Source organism: Schistocerca nitens, chromosome 4, assembly GCF_023898315.1.
Source record: "Schistocerca nitens isolate TAMUIC-IGC-003100 chromosome 4, iqSchNite1.1, whole genome shotgun sequence".
NCBI lineage: Eukaryota > Metazoa > Arthropoda > Insecta > Orthoptera > Acrididae > Schistocerca > Schistocerca nitens.
The window spans coordinates 249,026,332-249,045,745 of record NC_064617.1 but is presented as its reverse complement, the minus strand read 5'-3'; positions in this window follow the sequence as shown (position 1 = coordinate 249,045,745).

Genomic DNA, 19,414 nt, shown 5'->3' with positions numbered 1-19,414 from the left:
GACCACTCAGGATTGGCATCACGTTCTCTTCACCGATGAGTATCGCATATGCCTTCAAACAGACAATCGTCGGAGACATGTTTGGAGGCAACCCGGTCAGGCTGAACGCCTTAGACACTGTCCAGGAAGTGCAGCAAGGTGGAGGTTCCCTGCTGTTTTGGGGTGGCCTTATGTGGGGCCGACGTACGCCGCTGGTGGTCATGGAAGGCTCCGTAACGGCTGTACGATACGTGAATTCCATCCTCCGACCGATAGTCGAACCATATCGGCAGCATATTGGCGAGGCATTCGTCTTCATGGACGACAATTCGCGCCCCCATCGTGCACATCTTGTGAATGACTTTCTTCATTATAGCGACATCGCTCGACTAGAGTGGCCAGCATGTTCTCTAGAAATAAATCCTATCGAACATGTTTGGGATAGATTGAAAACGGCTGTTTTTGGACGACGTGACCCACTAACCACTCTGAGGGATCTACGCCGAATCGCCGTTGAGGAGTGGGACAATCTGGTTCTACAGTGCCTTGATAAACTCGTGGATAGCATGCCACGTCGAATGCAGGCATGCATCATTGCAAGAGGACGTGCTAGTGGGTATTAGAGGTACCGGTGTGTACAGCAGTCTGGGCCACCACCTCTCAAGATCACTTTTTATGGTGGTACAACATGCAACGTGTGGTTTTCCTGAGCAATAAAAAGGACGGAAATGATGTTCATGTTGTTCTCTATTTCAGTTTTCTGTACATGTTCCGGAACTCTCGGAACCGTGGTTACGAAAACTTTTTTTGATGTGTGACTTTTAAAGCAAACTCAGATAGTTCGACACGCATTATAATCGCAATCCGAAAAGTTACAATAACAAGGAGCGGTCTACTAACACGAAGTGGTTTCGGATTCAGTTGCACTGTTAAAAAATGCACTCATTGGAGAGGTAGTGGGGTAAACGTTTGTGAAAAAATAAAATTTTGACTCTCTCATATTCATCTCAGATATACATGGAAAACATGGCTTCCTATTAATTACTGTTCAGTACGTTAAACAGTAGCGACAGAGTTGGGAAAAATAGCACTGCCTGACGTGGTAAAGAAGTCCTACGAAGCTCTCATTAAATGAGAAATCAATATGTAATGAAATAACAACTCAATACGCTTCCCTAAAGATCTGAATTAAACGTAATCATAAACCACAAGACCAACACATTCTGATAGCTTGAAACACGTATGTTGTGCGGCGGCGATGGCGAGGCATTGTAGAATCTTTGACCAGAGCAGTAGCGCGATAGCACTGTAGCAGTACAGTTGCGAGAAGCAGTCTGTCGGTAGTTGTATCGAACAGCAGTCTGTCGGTAGTAGTAGCGGAATGCAGTCTGTCAGTAGTGGTAGCCCAGAGCAGTCGGCGGGCGTCGGCACCGCAATGGTCGAGATTCAGGACGAGGTATATTATTAAGCAGCATTGCGCTCAGCTAGTATTGTAAATTAACTGTAACTAATTTGTGCAAGAATCCCCCCAATAATAATTTGGGTTTCAAAGCAATTTTTAACAAAAGAATCATTTGATTCCCTTGCGTTTCCTTAAACAAAATTTTCAGTTAACTTCAAAAAAAAAAAAATAATTATTGCGATGCATTTCCTCCAAGCTGTGGCGCAGAATAAGAGCAGAAATTTGACATGCAGTTATACTAAGGTAAGAAATTAATTCTGATTTTTGCACAGGGCCAAAGACCGACATTTCGGTTTAATTGAGTTTTGATTATCACTATAGTTTCATTGTCATGGGATTATCTTTCATTATTTAATGGGAACTTATACTTGGGTCAGATTGCTGTTTTTATTTAATTGTATTTGTCATTAAATTTCTCTGGGGAGCTTACACTTAGCTCTGCCTCCATTTCTAATAAATATTTTTCATTGAAATTTCCGTGGGGAGGTTACACTTGGCGACACCCGGTCCAGGATCGTATTTCGTAGAGAATCTTTTGAAAAACAGTCAGATATCTGCTCTTATTTATTTAATATAATTAGGGTTTGGCGCAACGCTTTTACTAATCTTGTGACTTTCTTTCCTCAGATCATCGGCAATTCTTTGCTCTGTTGTATTTGTGTGTTGTTTTTGCATTGTGCTTATTTCTTTTGTGAATAATTGTGACTGTAGCAAAAATGCCGCGAAAGAGTGTGAATAGTGTATCGCGAGGTATTTTGAACGAAATTACCGAATTAAACAATGTGACAGATAGTAATTGTGACACGCAGTGTAATGATGACAATCCTGCGTTCACCGACAATCAGTGCGTTCCAACCACTCATGATGATTTTTGTCTTAATGAAGAACAAACGAACTCGGTTATGTCGTCTGTTGATTTGACGACAATCGATGACTCGGGACGCTCTATTGTAATGAGCGCTGTCCAGCCTAACACAACCGGTTTACTAAATTCACGTGACGAACAGACAAATTTGTCTAATGAAAATGGACAGTGTACTGAAAGTACGACGGATCCATTTAATTTAGAAATAGTGACCGGCAGTGTACATTCGACTGGCAAACCTTTTTGTAAATCTCAGAATAACCAAATGGTTACAGAAGACGTGACAATTGCAGGTACGCCACTAGACATCACAAAGAATACAGTAGCGAATTCTGACATGGATCGGATCATAGCATTAATGATACAACTTAACGAGAACAATTCTAAAGAACAGAATGAAAATTTCAAACAGCTTAGTGAACAGGCCAGACAACAGAGAGAAGATTTCAGACAACTTAGTGAACAGGTCAAACAACAGAACGAAAAACAAGACAGTCTTAAAGAAGATCTCAAACAACAACTTAGTGAACAGAACGAACAGTTAAATGAAAAATTAGACAACAATTCTAGGCAGCTTAGTGAACAAATTAGAGCTGTTGCCGCGCAATGTCATGACACTAAGGAACAGTTACGCGAGGAAATTGAGGCTTGTTCAAGAAAAAGTAGCGAAGAAATTAGATCTGTTGCGCAAGAATTAAGGGAAATGCAAACAGCCACAACAGAAACACTTAGAGCGGAAATTAGTACAGTCGCTAAACAATGCTCTGAAAAGGCTACACAATTACGCGACGAGTTTAAAACAATGACAGCAGAACTTTCGCGCACAATGGATGAAAAGATTGACGCGAAATTCGACCAAAAAAACACTCAGATTAACGAACGTCTTAGTCTTCACATACAAAACAGTGATACGCGTTTCCGCAAATTTATTGATGATCAAAATAAAGTAAAACGTCAAGTAATGGAAACAATCACTGCTCAGAGACAGGAAGACAAACGTAAAATGTTTGCGAAGGCAAAAACATATGTAGACAATAATATTGCCACAGTGTCCGACGAAATTAATACATTCAAACAGTCGAACACAGAATTACGTGACGAAATTTCGGATCTTAAATCAAAAACAGATACACACACAATAGATATTCAAACAGTGACCGACAGACTCGAACAATTAGAACTAACACAGGATTCCGATGTCGTCAAAGCTGACGTTAGAAAACTGAACGAAACTACACGTAAATTGCAAAACCAGATTAATGCCACTGACACTAAAACCGATGATCAGGTAAAAATACTGACTGAAAAATGTGATGAATTGGCCAGTCGTATTGATGTCATCGAAAGTACTAATGACAATAAATCAGACGATGCTTCACCGGTTTCATTTAAACAAACACCGGAATTTCAAAATCTACAGAAGACTATTAATGAGATAGATTCATCTAATAACACATTGCGTCGAAAACTGTCAAGTTTACAGCAAGAAGTAACAGAGATGAAAAGTATTTCAGTTAATAACACATCACAGCAGATGCCACTTTTCGAACAATTGTCAGACTCACGCAGTGCGTATAATTTGAGGAGTTTACAGAGACTACGCGAATTAAAATCCGGAAAGCCACGCGATTTAAAATCTGAAAAGCTACGCAACTTGAAGTACGAAATGACACAGACAAACAGATTCTCACACAAACCTGAACGTGTTCTCAAATTCAGTGACGAGAACGTAGATTACGAGCAATTTTTATCCGTAAGAAAATTTAAGGAACTTAATAATGACAGAGCACAGGTACACGATTTGAACTGGTTACGTCGATTTATTTTTGTACTTTCACCATTATTACCTGTAATGCAGAAACGAGCTTTGAACCTGTTACGACAATTTGCTATTGTACTTTCATCAGTATTGCCTATAATGCAGAAATTGGAATTAGCAAGAATACAGCAATTTGTGTTTGAAATTTTACCACCATTGCCTGCAACGCAAAAACTAAAATTTATTTGCAGAGCGTAATTGACCTCAGGGGATTCATTACGCTTTAATGAATATGTGCCGTAGCGAGCATAGGGCCCCGAGCTGTAGTAGTGCTGTTTCATCTTTAGTTTTCTGCACTGCTGCCTTCTCTTCTACTATCCTTTATATCTATCAAAACAGCTCTTTAACTATTGCTCTACTTAGAATTAAGAAAAATGTAATGAAAAACCGATAAGACAAATTTTTACCGAATGTGACAATTTTCATTAGGCACTCCAGACCTACCGCCGTAATTTTAATAACAGATAAAATCGTAATCATCAGTATGTGTAAAATTAACAGCAAACGCATTTTTAGTAACAATAGACGTTTTCCACCACAACAGCATGAAAGTCAACCGGTTAGCATACGTAACCAACAATGTAATGCACAAGGTCAACCCAACTTTAATGTTTCGCCGCGTGCACGTATAGTCCCAGGTACAACAAATAGTAACGCACGGCAGCAAAGAAATAACTACGTACAGAACACACACTATTTCAATTCCTATCACACTGCGCCGTATAGAAATGACTATCATGACAAACGTAAAAATAATGAGCTCAATTTTCAGCGTACTTTTAATAACAGTCGATCCTTTCAGCAGCAAGAACATCAGCAACAACATATTATCATAAATGAACTAGACAATAGGTGTCATCCAGAACGTAAGACGTCAGGAAGAAATAACAGAACAGTTCAAATAGTGGATATGCCACAGCATCCTCCCGTAAATAATAACACGTAAGATAGAATTTGACCAGATACAGCACAGATTGCATATTCCAGTAACGTAAGCAATAATTTTGACATGCAGAATTTTGTTCACGTGAATGTTATTTGAAACATGCTTTGTTGAATGCTCCACTTTTATCGCACCCAGATCTTACCAGAAATTTTTCCATTGCCACCGACAGTTCTAACACTGCTTTAGGCGTACATATTTTCCAGGAAATTGAAGAAGATGGTTCAACAGTAATTAAAAACATCGCATTTGCAAGCCGTATTTTGTCACCTGCTGAGCGAAATTATTCCGTTACTGAGCTTGAAACATTATGTGTTGTATGGGCTTTTACGAGATTTAGGCATTTTCTTTATGGCAAACATACGACTGTTTACACGGATCATAGAGCTATACAATTTTTACTTTCAGCTAAATTTACTCACGACAGGTTAAGTAGATGGAAACTTTATTTACAGGAATTTAATTTTACAATAGTTCACATTCCCGGCACACAAAATGTAATAGCAGATGCACTATCGCGTTCTCTCAGCAACAATCAGCAAGACGTAGCAACCAACTTCTGCAAAGCAAATTTCAGTGTCATGTACATTCAGCAAGTTGCATTTGAAAATTTTATTTCATCGTCATTACAGGACATAGCACGAGAGCAAAGTAAAGACAATGTATGGAAAGAAATTAAACACCTTTGGCAAAATAAGAAAAATGTTACGATTAGGAACCACTACACTGTACGCAAAGACATTCTGTTTCGCCGCTCTCATCCTGACAGCAACAATTGGTTATTATGCATTCCTGACGAACTGATTAACAAATTAATTTGGTATACTCATTTAAGCTACGCACATTACGGAGCCAGAAAATGTTTTCTTATACTGAGACAGAACTGTTATTTTACAAATATGGAAAAACGTATACGACGAGTTTTAGCGTCATGCAAAATTTGCCAGAAAGCTAAATCTGACACCACTTCACACATTCCTCCATTATATCCCATTATACCTGTTAAATTAAGACATATGGCCGCAGTAGACATTTTTGGTCCAATTCCGAGAACTAATAGAGGTTTTTGCTACATCTTTGTCGCTGTTGAACTCACTTCAAAATTTGTTACTTTCACAAGCATTTGTAAAACATTTTCTATTTCATGTAGGGCATGTGATGAAAGTAATTTCTGACAATGGATCACAATTTCGATCTGCTATATGGACACGCATGTTACGAGATAGAAACATTTCTCCGATCTATATATCCAAGTACCATGCTTCTTCGAACCCCTGTGAACGATTAATGAAAGAAATTGGTAAACTGTGTAGAATATACTGCCACAAAAGACATATTGATTGGGACACACACATACTCTCATTCCAAGATGTAATTAATTCCATACCAAATGAATCCACTATGCTATCTCCGTATGTTATACTGAAAAACGTTGAACCACCTAACAAAATCACAGAATTAGTAAACTTCCCGACATCTCATCGACTAAGACACCACGAAATAATTGACATTGCGCTGAACAACATCAAAAATGCCGCAGAGTGCCGGAGAAGACAGCAAAAACAGGTTTGTAGACGCCGAGACTTTCACATTGGACAGAAGATATTAGTACGTACACACCATTTATCCAGCAAATTAAAAGGTAAGTGCACTAAATTTGAACTTCTGTACGCAGGTCCATATCGGACTCGCAGCATTCCTCACCCCAATGTTGTACACGTCGAAACTCTGAGAACCAGAAAATCGAAAGGCAACCACCATTGGTCAAACATAAAACCCTTTATTGAGTGAACATACTTTACGATTTATCACGCCGTAATGCTATTTGCTAATTTTTATGATCATTTCTGCAATTATATTCACATGACTACTTATTGATGATTATCGTATTTTTTCTTGGCAAGTGCCCGGCAAGGTAAGGTTAGCAGGTTGCTCTTCTTGTCGTTACACATCAGACCGTGCATATTTTCCAGATGAACTTACGCATTTTATGAATAATTATGCAATTCTCTGTAGTGACGCATTAATTTTATCAATTTCTCTCTCCATTAAAGTCTTTAATTATCGCCTCTATTAACTACACTACATACAAGCTGAACACAACGAACGTCACATTTTGTCTTTCTTATGTATGTACGATTGTTTTCATGTTTTGTTTGTATGCACTGTGAACTAGTTAAGGTATAACACACACCAGTTGACTTTGACATTTTCTGCCCTATGATATCTCAACATCGTGACTGTTTTACATTTTCCTTTTTTTTTACTGCTGCATTGTAATATTTTCTGTACATTTTTGCCTTTGAACGCTGTCTATGCTTTTGACATATTACGTTTTCTGTCATGTTATGCTGTATGCTTAATTGTGTCACCATTAACCAATCATTATCTAATGGGTATATGATTTAAATGCAAGACATTAATCTTTGTTCATCAGTTTCAGAAAGAAATGATGCGTAAAGGAAATAAATTAAACAGAAATGAGAATTTCACCTACGGAATAAACGAAAGAAGATGCAATAACTTTATGAGGAAGAGTAAATGGATCAGGATTAACAAGCATTAACAAGAATATACTATACACATCATAGAATAGCAGTCTTAACTAATTTTTTTCTTTCAGAATACAAGGCGATTGATGCAAGCTGTCAGACAGAACCACACATCTTAGTTTTAAGTGATTAAATATGCTAGAGATAAGGAATAGTTGTGTAATGAATAATGAAATGATTTTGCAGATGATAATGAATGCTGATGAAGAATAATGATGAAGAATATGCTACTATGAATAATGAAGTTTTTTTCTTTACAGGTGATGATAATAATGAAGTTATGATAATATGGATAATGAAGTTTTTCTTTAGAGATGAGGATAATGTTGAAGTTTATGTATTTATGCTATGTAGTTATTTAAGTATTTGTTGCAGTTTGCTTTGACAGCAGGTGTTATATTGCGTAGTAGGATGACTGAAGGTTTTGGAAAGGACAGCTATGGAACACATTTTTTATACACATTTCACTACCTGTTAATTCGAAGTTCACTACTTTTCAGCATAGTCTGCGTTTCTTCTTTCAGCTCAATAATCCATTTTGTATTTTTTCCAGGAGAAGCTTTTCATGATACTTACTAAACTTGTTACTTATTATACCTGTTCTAATACTTGCAATTTTTTTACCCATTTGTGTATATCATTTACACATGTGATCACATATACTACCTTGTGTCACAACCTTGCTACAGCTGACTCATGACGAATGACGTTACACATTTTTCATTTTACAGGAACAACCCAGAAGCAATTTTTTTCTTTTTTCTCTTGCTTTCCTTTATAATTACCCAAAGCAATGCATTGCTAGCACAAAAACAAAATGTATTACCAGTCCCAAATAATGATACCAGTTTATGATAATTCTGAATAATACTGATCAGCTCTGAATAGTATGTCACTTGAATAATGACTTCTTAATTATCTGAATAATAATGCTTTGTAACCGGCAAATAACTGCCACTGTTTATTGTAATGAGACTACTTATAATGCTCATGATTATTGATGCTATGATTGTAATTAACTGATTTTTTAATAATGACTTCTTAATGATCTGAATAATACTGAATGATGAACAATGTTTTATACTATTCAATACTTGCTGGCCACTGAGTGCCCATAATTAATGTAACTATATAAATTATGTTATTAATTATGCCATTAATTATCTCTTGTTTTCAATAATGATTTTAGTAAATGGCCACTGAGTGCCAATAATTAATGTAATTAAGACTTCTGATGAACATTATTCTGTCATACTAAACATGGTTTGTAACTGGACAAAGATTGCCGCTGTTTATTGTAATACGACTACCCATGATGGCAATAATTTAATTTTATGAACATTATTCTGTAATATGGTTTGTAACTGGCCCAAGACTGCCGCTGGTTATTGTAATACGACTACCCATGATGGCAATAATTTAATTTTATGAACATTATTCTGTAATACTAAAATACATGGTACAGAAATGTTCAATAACTAGGCTACGGAGGCCGCAAACTACTTATGTAATCACTAATCAAGACTTGTGTTAGTTAATGTCCTTCACCTTCTGACCTAACTACCTGAAATTATTGTAACATCCATTTGTCTTGTCCATCCTCATTATCATGGAGCACTATATTTGGTTTTTGCACTAATTCTACGTTGGTGTGCCTCTTAAGAGCGTGGTGTTGACACGACATGCTGTCCACCACCGTAAGCGATGAAGACGTTATTATGGTCCCACTGTTTGGTGTACCTGGTGTACTGCCAAATGATAGCATGGAATATTACTACGACGTTTCAGTGTCTTGATACGCTGATAAATACTTCTGGGAACGGAACTGCAGATTGTATCACTTAGTGTTGTGATTCTGTGGAAAGATATGGACTTTCAGTGCAGGTGTGTGCAAACTAAAGTGCTACAACCATGATGCAATCCTTTCCTTTCCTATCCTAATAGTGAAAATCATTTTAGCTAACATCATTTATGTTCATGGCATATACATTTCTTTTCGATTTGTTGAACTCCAGTGCAAGTACACTTATGTCACCTGTCGACATGATTTTTTGCCATTATGTTTTTTTATTGTGAAAATACTAAAGACATTTTTCGATTTGTTCTGAAGTGCAGTATATGTGCACTCTTGTCATCTATATTGTATATACTTTTTGTGATTTGATGATTTTTTTACCCTTGCGTTTATTTGTTATGAAAATGTTCAAAAGTTTCCAGTGCATGTGCACTTATGTGTTAATATGTTTTCTACTAAACTTCAGTGCCTCTGCACTTTTCTCATTTTTCAACATGATTTGTGTTCATTCTGCATACCTTTTATGATTTATGTCATTTGTTCTTCATTGTATATACATTTCGTCTTTTGTTGATATGTTCTCCACTGCAGTGCATGTGCACTCATGTCACTTGTCAACTTGATATTTTGCCATTCTATTTATCTGTTCTGAATATGCTACAGAATCTTACAGTGCGTGTGCACTTTGTTATTTATCAAATAATTTGTATATACATTTTTCTGATTTGCTGATACGCTCTGTACTCATTGTACTTATATTTTGTCTTGTCTGTAATGTTTTGTAATCGGTGCATGTGCACAACATTTAATTCATGTACTACATCTAAATATTTTGTAAATTGTAAATGTTAATTAATTAAAGGAAAAATTTTGCGGCGATTGGCAAGTCCAAATGACTCACCATCGCTGCCAAATTTTTGCCCCCCCAGTGGAGGGTTATGAAACACGTATGTTGTGCGGCGGCGATGGCGAGGCATTGTAGAATCTTTGACCAGAGCAGTAGCGCGATAGCACTGTAGCAGTACAGTTGCGAGAAGCAGTCTGTCGGTAGTTGTATCGAACAGCAGTCTGTCGGTAGTAGTAGCGGAATGCAGTCTGTCAGTAGTGGTAGCCCAGAGCAGTCGGCGGGCGTCGGCACCGCAATGGTCGAGATTCAGGACGAGGTATATTATTAAGCAGCATTGCGCTCAGCTAGTATTGTAAATTAACTGTAACTAATTTGTGCAAGAATCCCCCCAATAATAATTTGGGTTTCAAAGCAATTTTTAACAAAAGAATCATTTGATTCCCTTGCGTTTCCTTAAACAAAATTTTCAGTTAACTTAAAAAAAAAATAATTATTGCGATGCATTTCCTCCAAGCTGTGGCGCAGAATAAGAGCAGAAATTTGACATGCAGTTATACTAAGGTAAGAAATTAATTCTGATTTTTGCACAGGGCCAAAGACCGACATTTCGGTTTAATTGAGTTTTGATTATCACTATAGTTTCATTGTCATGGGATTATCTTTCATTATTTAATGGGAACTTATACTTGGGTCAGATTGCTATTTTTATTTAATTGTATTTGTCATTAAATTTCTCTGGGGAGCTTACACTTAGCTCTGGCTCCATTTCTAATAAATATTTTTCATTGAAATTTCCGTGGGGAGGTTACAAGCTTTCTCGCAAGACCAGACAGAAACGTTCTGCATGTCTGCACACTTACACACATTCAGCCATAAGTGATCCGAGAACACCCCCGCTAAACGACTCTCCTGCCCTCAAGAGTGTAGGGAGACATTCGTTAAATTTGAAGTAACCAACCAGAATCTCTTGTTCTCATCCTAACTTTCTCATCCTTATCCGAGCCTATCTCCTTTTCTGTTGTGTCTACCAATACACTATCCAGAGAACGATTCCGCTGCTCAAAATGTAGTGGAGAGAGACCAATCACTCTCTCGTTGCAAGCTTCGCTTTTTTTATAATTCTCATGATCCGTTCCCTTCGCTGTCATACCTTGAACGACACTGACTAGGAATGGTTCTTCTCTTTAAAAAAATGTATGTGTGTGTTGGGGGAGGCGGGAGGGGGGAGAGGGGAGGGGGGAGGGGGAGGGGGGAGGGCGGAGGGGGAGGGATTGGTTGGTTCAAATGGCTCTGAGCACTATGGGACTTAACATCTGAGGTCATCAGTCCCCTAGAACTTAGAACTACTTAAACCTAACCTAAGGACATCACACACATCCATGCCCGAGGCAGGATTCGAACCTGCGACCGTAGCGGTCGCGCGGTTCCAGACTGTAGCGCCTAGAACCGCTCGGCCACCCCGGCCGGCAGGGGAGGGATTCGTTGAATTTTAAACTCCCGTCTACTTTCTCGCTCTGTGCCTGTAATGGTGCGTTCACTTCTTTCTTCCCATGCTACGGCAATATTCAAACACCCACACAATCATCCAACGACAATCGCTCGTGGAATACATGATAAAGGAAGTTAAAGCAGTATCCATAGGAATAAATGAAATAAAACACTATTCTTGGTCTAACTCCTCTCCAGCGGGTTAGTGCTGACTTGCCAGGGAAAAATTTAGCTTGGTAGATTCGATAATGACGCAAAAAAAGCATGATGCGAAAGTCAAATTAAGTCAGTTTACATGAAGCGACCCGATGGTCACGATAGAATTGTACAAAGAACGTGGTAGAATGATACTACTTATCAGTATGTTTCACCCCTCTGGTCTGTATTCATGCACTGTTTCTGTGGAAATGGTGCCACAAGACTTTTAAATCCGCTACTGCGGAAAACTGGCCCACAGCTTCTGTTAATGGTTCTCTATTTTCTCGATATTGGCACTTACACGGAGTTGACGTCCAAGATGTCCTCACATATGTTCTATCGGGGACAGATCTGGGGATCTTGCTGGCCACTGAAGTACATCAGTATCATGCAGATAGATCATAAAGACTCTTCTATGTGTGAGCGAGCACTGTCCTATTGAGAAATGGCACCACGATACGGTCGCACGAAAATGCAAAATGGCGGTGATGTATCGTTGTGCTGTCAGAGTTTCCTCAGTCAGTACCATTTGTAACCTGAAGTCATACCCGATGGCTCCCCGTACAATGACTGGGGAATCAACACGGCTGTGCCTCTCAGAGTCATTGGGAGAATGGGAACAGCGCCCAGGTCGCCAATATACTCGCCGACCACTGCCATCCGGGGTAGTTCAGAGCCGCTTTGATTGCCGAACACAGTGTGACATCATTCACCAGTCGTCAACTATTCCTACCCATGGCACGGCACCAAACGTAGCCGTTTATGTTGTACTGTTAGCGGCAGTCTTCGTGTGCGACGGTAATTCCCCAACCCGGCTGATGCTGACAGTCTCCAGCCAATGGTACAGGATAACACAAAATGTTGGAGTGCATTACGCAATTTGGTGATCCTTCCTTGTCGTGGTCAGACGTGATCGACCGAAAGCTTGATAACGGGTGTGGCTGGCTTCATCCAGTCCAATACTGGGCCACTGTTAATTCGAACGTACCACAAATCTGGATATTGCACCAATCTACTAATTCGCCGAATGCAGACACACAATGACTCTCCGCTCTTGCTCTGTCAGGTACTGATAATGCTGTGCCACAGGTGAACCCAGTATCACTGTTGGTCTTCAAAGTGATCGCAGAACATATGCTGTCCACGCATCTTATATACCTTAGGAGACCTGCTAAGAGTACTAAACACGAGCGACAGTAACGCACTCTTATGGTCGCTCCACCTGTCACAGAGAATCGCGTTTCTCATCATGTAACTAATCACCGATTTTGTGTACATATACGAAGTTACATAAACATGCGACAACGTCATCTGCGTTCTTCACTTTTTTGCCAGGCAGCGTATATTTCTTCTAGTGGGCCTCATACGTACAATTTATTTTGTACAAAGTGTTTCCAGAAACAAATCGACAAACTTTCAAAACATGTCTCACACAAAGAAGAAGGAAATACGTTACATAACAAAGGCTGGAAACGATTTGTTTGCATATTGTAAGTTACAATAAATTCTCCAGCCTGAATTCTTTCAGGAATCTAACTACCATGTATAAAACGTCATACCTACTGAACAATTTGTTGTACCATGATATAACTTTGCAGGTACATTAAGCGGTATATGTGGGTACTGCCTGAATAGCGTGTTGCGAACAGAGTTTGTAGTACAGAAGTAATAAATTAAAACGTCATGCCCGATGCTGAATTTTTACTGAGTGAACAACGAAAATGTAATAAATGATAAACTTTTTTCCTTTCACTATTTTGATCTGGAGTCACAGAGAAAAAAGTTTGAAATGGTTTCAAATACTATGTAATGTTTTTTAGAAGTCGATAAGTGCTCTCGCTCTCAAATGATGGATGAATATTATCTGGGTAATTTTGCACGCGTGAATTGCGCTACACCTAGACATATACACTGTTTTTAGTTGTAATACCTGACTTGTTGTTTTAAACCTTAACTTGAGATTGTATCGCTTAACGAGTAAATTATGACAGCACTTTAATTTTTTTAAATACGGTCGGTAATTATATGAAATTATGAATATCAAATTTTTGATGCCCCTGGAATCTAACCCTTTAGACAGGCAATGTTGAGCTAAAACAATGCACCGTTTAAGTTGTTCAGTAATACAGAGTACCTACACATCCTCTTACTAAATTAGTTATTAAAAACTGACAAGATCAGAAGATACTAGTACACCACATAAAACTCCTACTGACATAGATGCTCTTAGAACTGATACATGCTCTACGGCGCCGTCGAATTCATCATTTGCTGTTGTATCTCGAAATATTGCATGTTGTTTCACAGTTTTCTGCAATATCTACACGACGATTCTCTGCGTGTTGTACCAACTTACTAAACAGGAGGTTTCAGATACTCCCTTTAAAAAAATCTGTTGTGTTTAGGTCTGGAGAACGTGAAAGCAGGGTAATTGGTCCACCTCCTTCTATACATCTGCAGCGGACGTTCACTTGGAAATGGGAAGTCCCATGTGAACAAAGTACGTTTTTCGTCGCACTGATAAAGGCAGATCTTCTAGCAAAGAAACACCGTTTAGGCATTAAGAAAATCTGGGAGAACATAGCCAATAATTCAGAAATGTATGAGCTCATAAAGATCCAATTTGACAGAATTGATACATAGATCACTGCTAATGGATCCCAGTTTAAAAGTATTATGTAAGGAGGGGGAATGTTAGTATCTCTCTTTTCCTGAATATACCCTTATTTCTTGATGTCTCTGGATGGTGTCCTCTCATCCGATTACTCCTTTTAGTCAAGCTGTGTCGCTTTTTTATTTTTTCAGCAATTGGTTTCAGCAAACTCATCGTTAGTTATTTAATCGACCCATGCAATCTTCAGTCTTTATCTCTAGACCACATTTCAAAAGCTTCTGTTCTCTTCTTGTCTGAACACTTTATCATCCACGTTTCGCTTCCATACAAGGTTACACTTCAGGCAAGTTCCTTCAGAAAAGACTTTCTCACACTTAAATTGAAATTAGATATTACCAAAATGCTGCTTTTTAGAAATGTTTTTCTTGCTATTGCCAGTCTGCAGTTTATATCCACTCTATTTAGGTCATCGTCAACTACTTTTCCGCCCTAATAGTAAAATTTATCAACAGCTTTTAGTGTCTCAATTCCGATTATAATCGAGTAAGCACTGCCTGATTTAATTAAACTTCATTCAATCATCCTTCTTATACTTTTGTTCATCTTCATCTTATAGTACCTTTTTAAGACATTATCCATTCCATTCATCCGTTCTTCCAAGCCCACAGTCATTTGTGACAAAATTATGATGTCATAGTCAAACATCAAAGTTCTTATTTGTTTTTACTGAATTATGAAGCCTATTCAAAATTTGTTCTCGGTTTCCTTCACAGCCTGCTTAATGCACAGACTCAATAACATTGGGGAAAGGCTACAAACCTGTCTCACTCCTTTCTCAACTATGACTTCCTTTTCATGTCCTTCAACTTTTAAAGCTACAATTCGGTTCTTGCACCAGCTGCAAATAACTTTCGGTTTCCTGTAATTTATCCCCGCTGATTTCACAATTTTAAAGAGAATAGTGATGTCTACATTGTGTAAAAGTTTCTATATGTTTATAATGGCCATAAAGGTAGGTTTATATTTCTTTGAAAGTCTTCAAACGTACATCGTAGTGTTCGTACTGTCCCGCGTATTCCGATATTTTTCCGGAACCCAAGCTGATCTTCCGCCAGGTCGGCTTGTTTCAGTTTCTCCATTCTTCAGTAAATAATTCGTTGCAGTAATTTGCAACTAAGAGTTATTAAACTGTCTTATCAGTAGTCTACGCAACTGCCAGCACCGACCTTCTTTGGAAATGGAATTACTGCATTTTTCTTGAAGTCAGATGGTATTTCTCCCCATCTCACGCAACCTGCACACCAGATAGAAGACTTTTCTCTCTTCTATGGCTGTCTAGTTCCGACGGATGTCGTCTACTCGTGGGCCTTGTTTCGGCTGAAGTCGTTCAGTGCTCTGTCAAATTCTTCTCTTAGTATCATATCTCTCACCTCATTTTCATCTTTGTCCTCTTCAGTTTTTATGAGACTGCCTTTAAGTACATCTCCCCTGTGTAGACACTCCATTTACTCCTTACACCCTTTAGCTTTCCCTTCTTTATTTAGGACTGGTTTCCATCTGAGCTCTTGATGTTCATACATGTGCTTGTCTTTTCTCGGAAGATCTCTTTTATTTTCCTGTAGGTGATGACTTTATTTCACTTAGTGATATATACTTCTTATATTTGTTCTGTACCCATTCCTTCTTAGCTATTTTGCACTTCCTTTCAGTCTCATTGTTTAGACGTTTCTATTTCGTTTCTCCTAGTTCATTTGCAGCAATTTTATATTTTCTTCTTTAATCAGTTAATTTCAATATCTCCTGTGCCATCCAAGGGTTTCTACTAGGCTCTGTCTTTTTACCCGTTTGATCCTCTGCTGCCTTCGCTATTTGATCTCTCAAAGCTTCCCATCCATCTTCTACTGTATTCCTTTCCCCTGTACTAGTCAACAATTGCCCAATGCTCCCTCTGAAACTCTCACTAGTCTCTAGTTCTTTCAAATTATCCGGGTCCCATCTCCTTAATTCCCTATCTTTCTGCAATTTCTTTAGTTTTAGCTTACAGTTCATATCCAACAGGTTGTGATTACAGTCCACATCTGAAGTATCAATGAATTTCACCCGTCCTATACTCTTTGCACACCAGGTAGAATAATTTTTCAAGGTTAGCTCCCTGAAAGATGTCAATAATATGGAGGGCATGTCGTCCGCTTTAGGGGTCCTGTTTCCACTTAGGTCTTTCAGTAGTCTGCCAAATTTGTCTCGCATTATCGCACCTCCCATCTCATCATTGATACTGATACAACCGCCTCTTGCTTCACCAACTCTCTCTCCGTCCGAACAGGCCTTGGAAGGCCCAAGGGGACCGACCGGCCGCCGTGCCATCCTCAGGCCACAGGCGTTACTGGATGCGGATATGGAGGGGCACGTGATCAGCACACAACTCTCCCGGCAGTATGCCAGTTTACGAGACCGGAGCCGATACTTCTCAATCAAGTAGCTCCTCAGTTTGCCTCACAATGGCTGAGGGCACCCTGCTTGCCAACAGCGCTCGGGGGACCTGATGGTCACCCATCCAAGGGCTGGCCCAGCCCGACAGCGCTTAAATTCGGTGATCTGACGGGGACCGGTGTTACCACTGCGGCAAGGCCGGTGGCGTTGCTTCACCAAAGGTCTCTTTAATTTTTTTATTTATGCATGCTACTAAGGCTTGGGGTTTGTTGTCTAGCCATTCCTGCTTAGCAATTTTGCATTTTATGTCAATTTCATTTTTTAGACGTCTATATTCCCTTTCGTTGCCTTCATTGTTGCATTTTTGTATTTTCCATAATTTCCTCTTTCGTCATGTACATTCAGTATCTACTGTGTTACACAGGGATTACTAGTAGGCCTTGTACTTTTAGTGATCCTCTGCTGATTTCCATGTTTCATCTCTCAAAACTACCCATTAGTCTCCTTTTGTATTCCTTTTCTCTATTTCAGTCCACCATTGCCTAGTGCTCCTTCTACAACTCTCAGTAACCTGAGGGTCCTTCAGTTTATCTAGGCCCCATCGTCTTAATTTCATATCTTCTCGTAACTTCCTTAGATTCGATCTGCTATTCACAACCAATAAACTATGGACAAAGTCCACGTCTGTCCGGGGAAATGTCTTACAATTTAACATCTGGCTTAAAAATACCTATATTAGCATCGTAGAGCCTTAAACCTTTTAATATCGCCAGGTTTTTTTACACGCATACAGCCTCCTTGCATTATTCTTAAACCATGTGTTTGCAGTGAGTAAACTATGCCCTGTACAAGACTCTACCGCGTACCTTCCTCTTTCTTTCCTTTTCCTTAGTCCTCTATTTCCTTCTATTCCCTTTCCTACTATCGAATTCCAGTCCCAAATTACAATTAAATTTTCGTCTCCTCTAAAGATATGAAGAATTTCTTTTGTCTCTTCATATTTTCTTTAATTCTCTTCATCATCTGCAGAATTAATTGACACGTAAACTTGCACTACTGTGACAGGCATTGGCTTCATGAATAGCTTTGCTACGCTAATGTTTTCGCTATGTTGTTGGCTGTAGTTTAGCCACATTCGTATATTCTTATTTGTTATTAGACGCACTCCTGCATTACCTCTAATTAATTTTGTATTCTTCCTGTCATAGCACTTCACTAATTCCCATGACGTCAAATTTGAACCTGTCCGTTCCCATTCTGTCCGATTTTGGGGTCTAAAATTCCACGCTCCGACCAATATGACGATACATTCGTTTTTCCTGATGACGACATCCTAGAGAGTAGTCCCTACACGGAGATCAAAATGGTGAACTATTTTATCTCTGGAATATTTAACATAAGAGGATGCATAATCGTTACGGGGCATAGTGGAGTTGTTGACCCACAGGGAAAATAGCGCCAGTAGATTCTCGTTGCTTTCACCTGTACACAGTACCGGAACAACATGGCCATGTTGCCTAGTGGTACGAGGCCAGATCTGACAATCATTCCGACTGTTGCCACTACAACTACTCAATAGGATGTCGCTCTCTGCAGGAACCGTACATTAGTCTAACCCGACGCAGATACTCCACCGTTGCGGTTGCAACAGCGGTGCAGCTATCTGCATCGTTGAGGCATGCAAGTGACAAGCGGTAGGCGACCCAACCTCAGAAAGGTCCATGGTTCATAGGAGGGGAGCGGGATGCTATATAACATGCGTGGTGCGTGTTAACACAGTGAGAAACAATGTAGATAATAAAGAAACTAAGGGCTCATCTGCATAGTCCTATCGCATTATGTACTAGGGAACACTTATTAGACATCACAAATATTAAAGTAGCATACATTCTACAATTTACGGAATAGAAGTAGGAAAACAATAGTGACATATTTGACATTCGAGCTTCACCTCTCATTCTGCTTCACCCTCCTATACCGACCGTCCTCTCACCTCTGCCTCTCGCACTACTCTTCCTCCCTCGCCACCCCCTCCACTCTGCCGTCCGCTCCTCTGCCTCCCACTCATATTGCTAAGGGACGCCACTTCCCTTTCCTAACAGACGACACAGGTCAATCACGGAGCTTCTAACCTAACACATATACACTCCTGGAAATGGAAAAAAGAACACATTGACACCGGTGTGTCAGACCCACCATACTTGCTCCGGACACTGCGAGAGGGCTGTACAAGCAATGATCACACGCACGGCACACCGGACACACCAGGAACCGCGGTGTTGGCCGTCGAATGGCGCTAGCTGCGCAGCATTTGTGCACCGCCGCCGTCAGTGTCAGCCAGTTTGCCGTGGCATACGGAGCTCCATCGCAGTCTTTAACACTGGTAGCATGCCGCGACAGCGTGGACGTGAACCGTATGTGC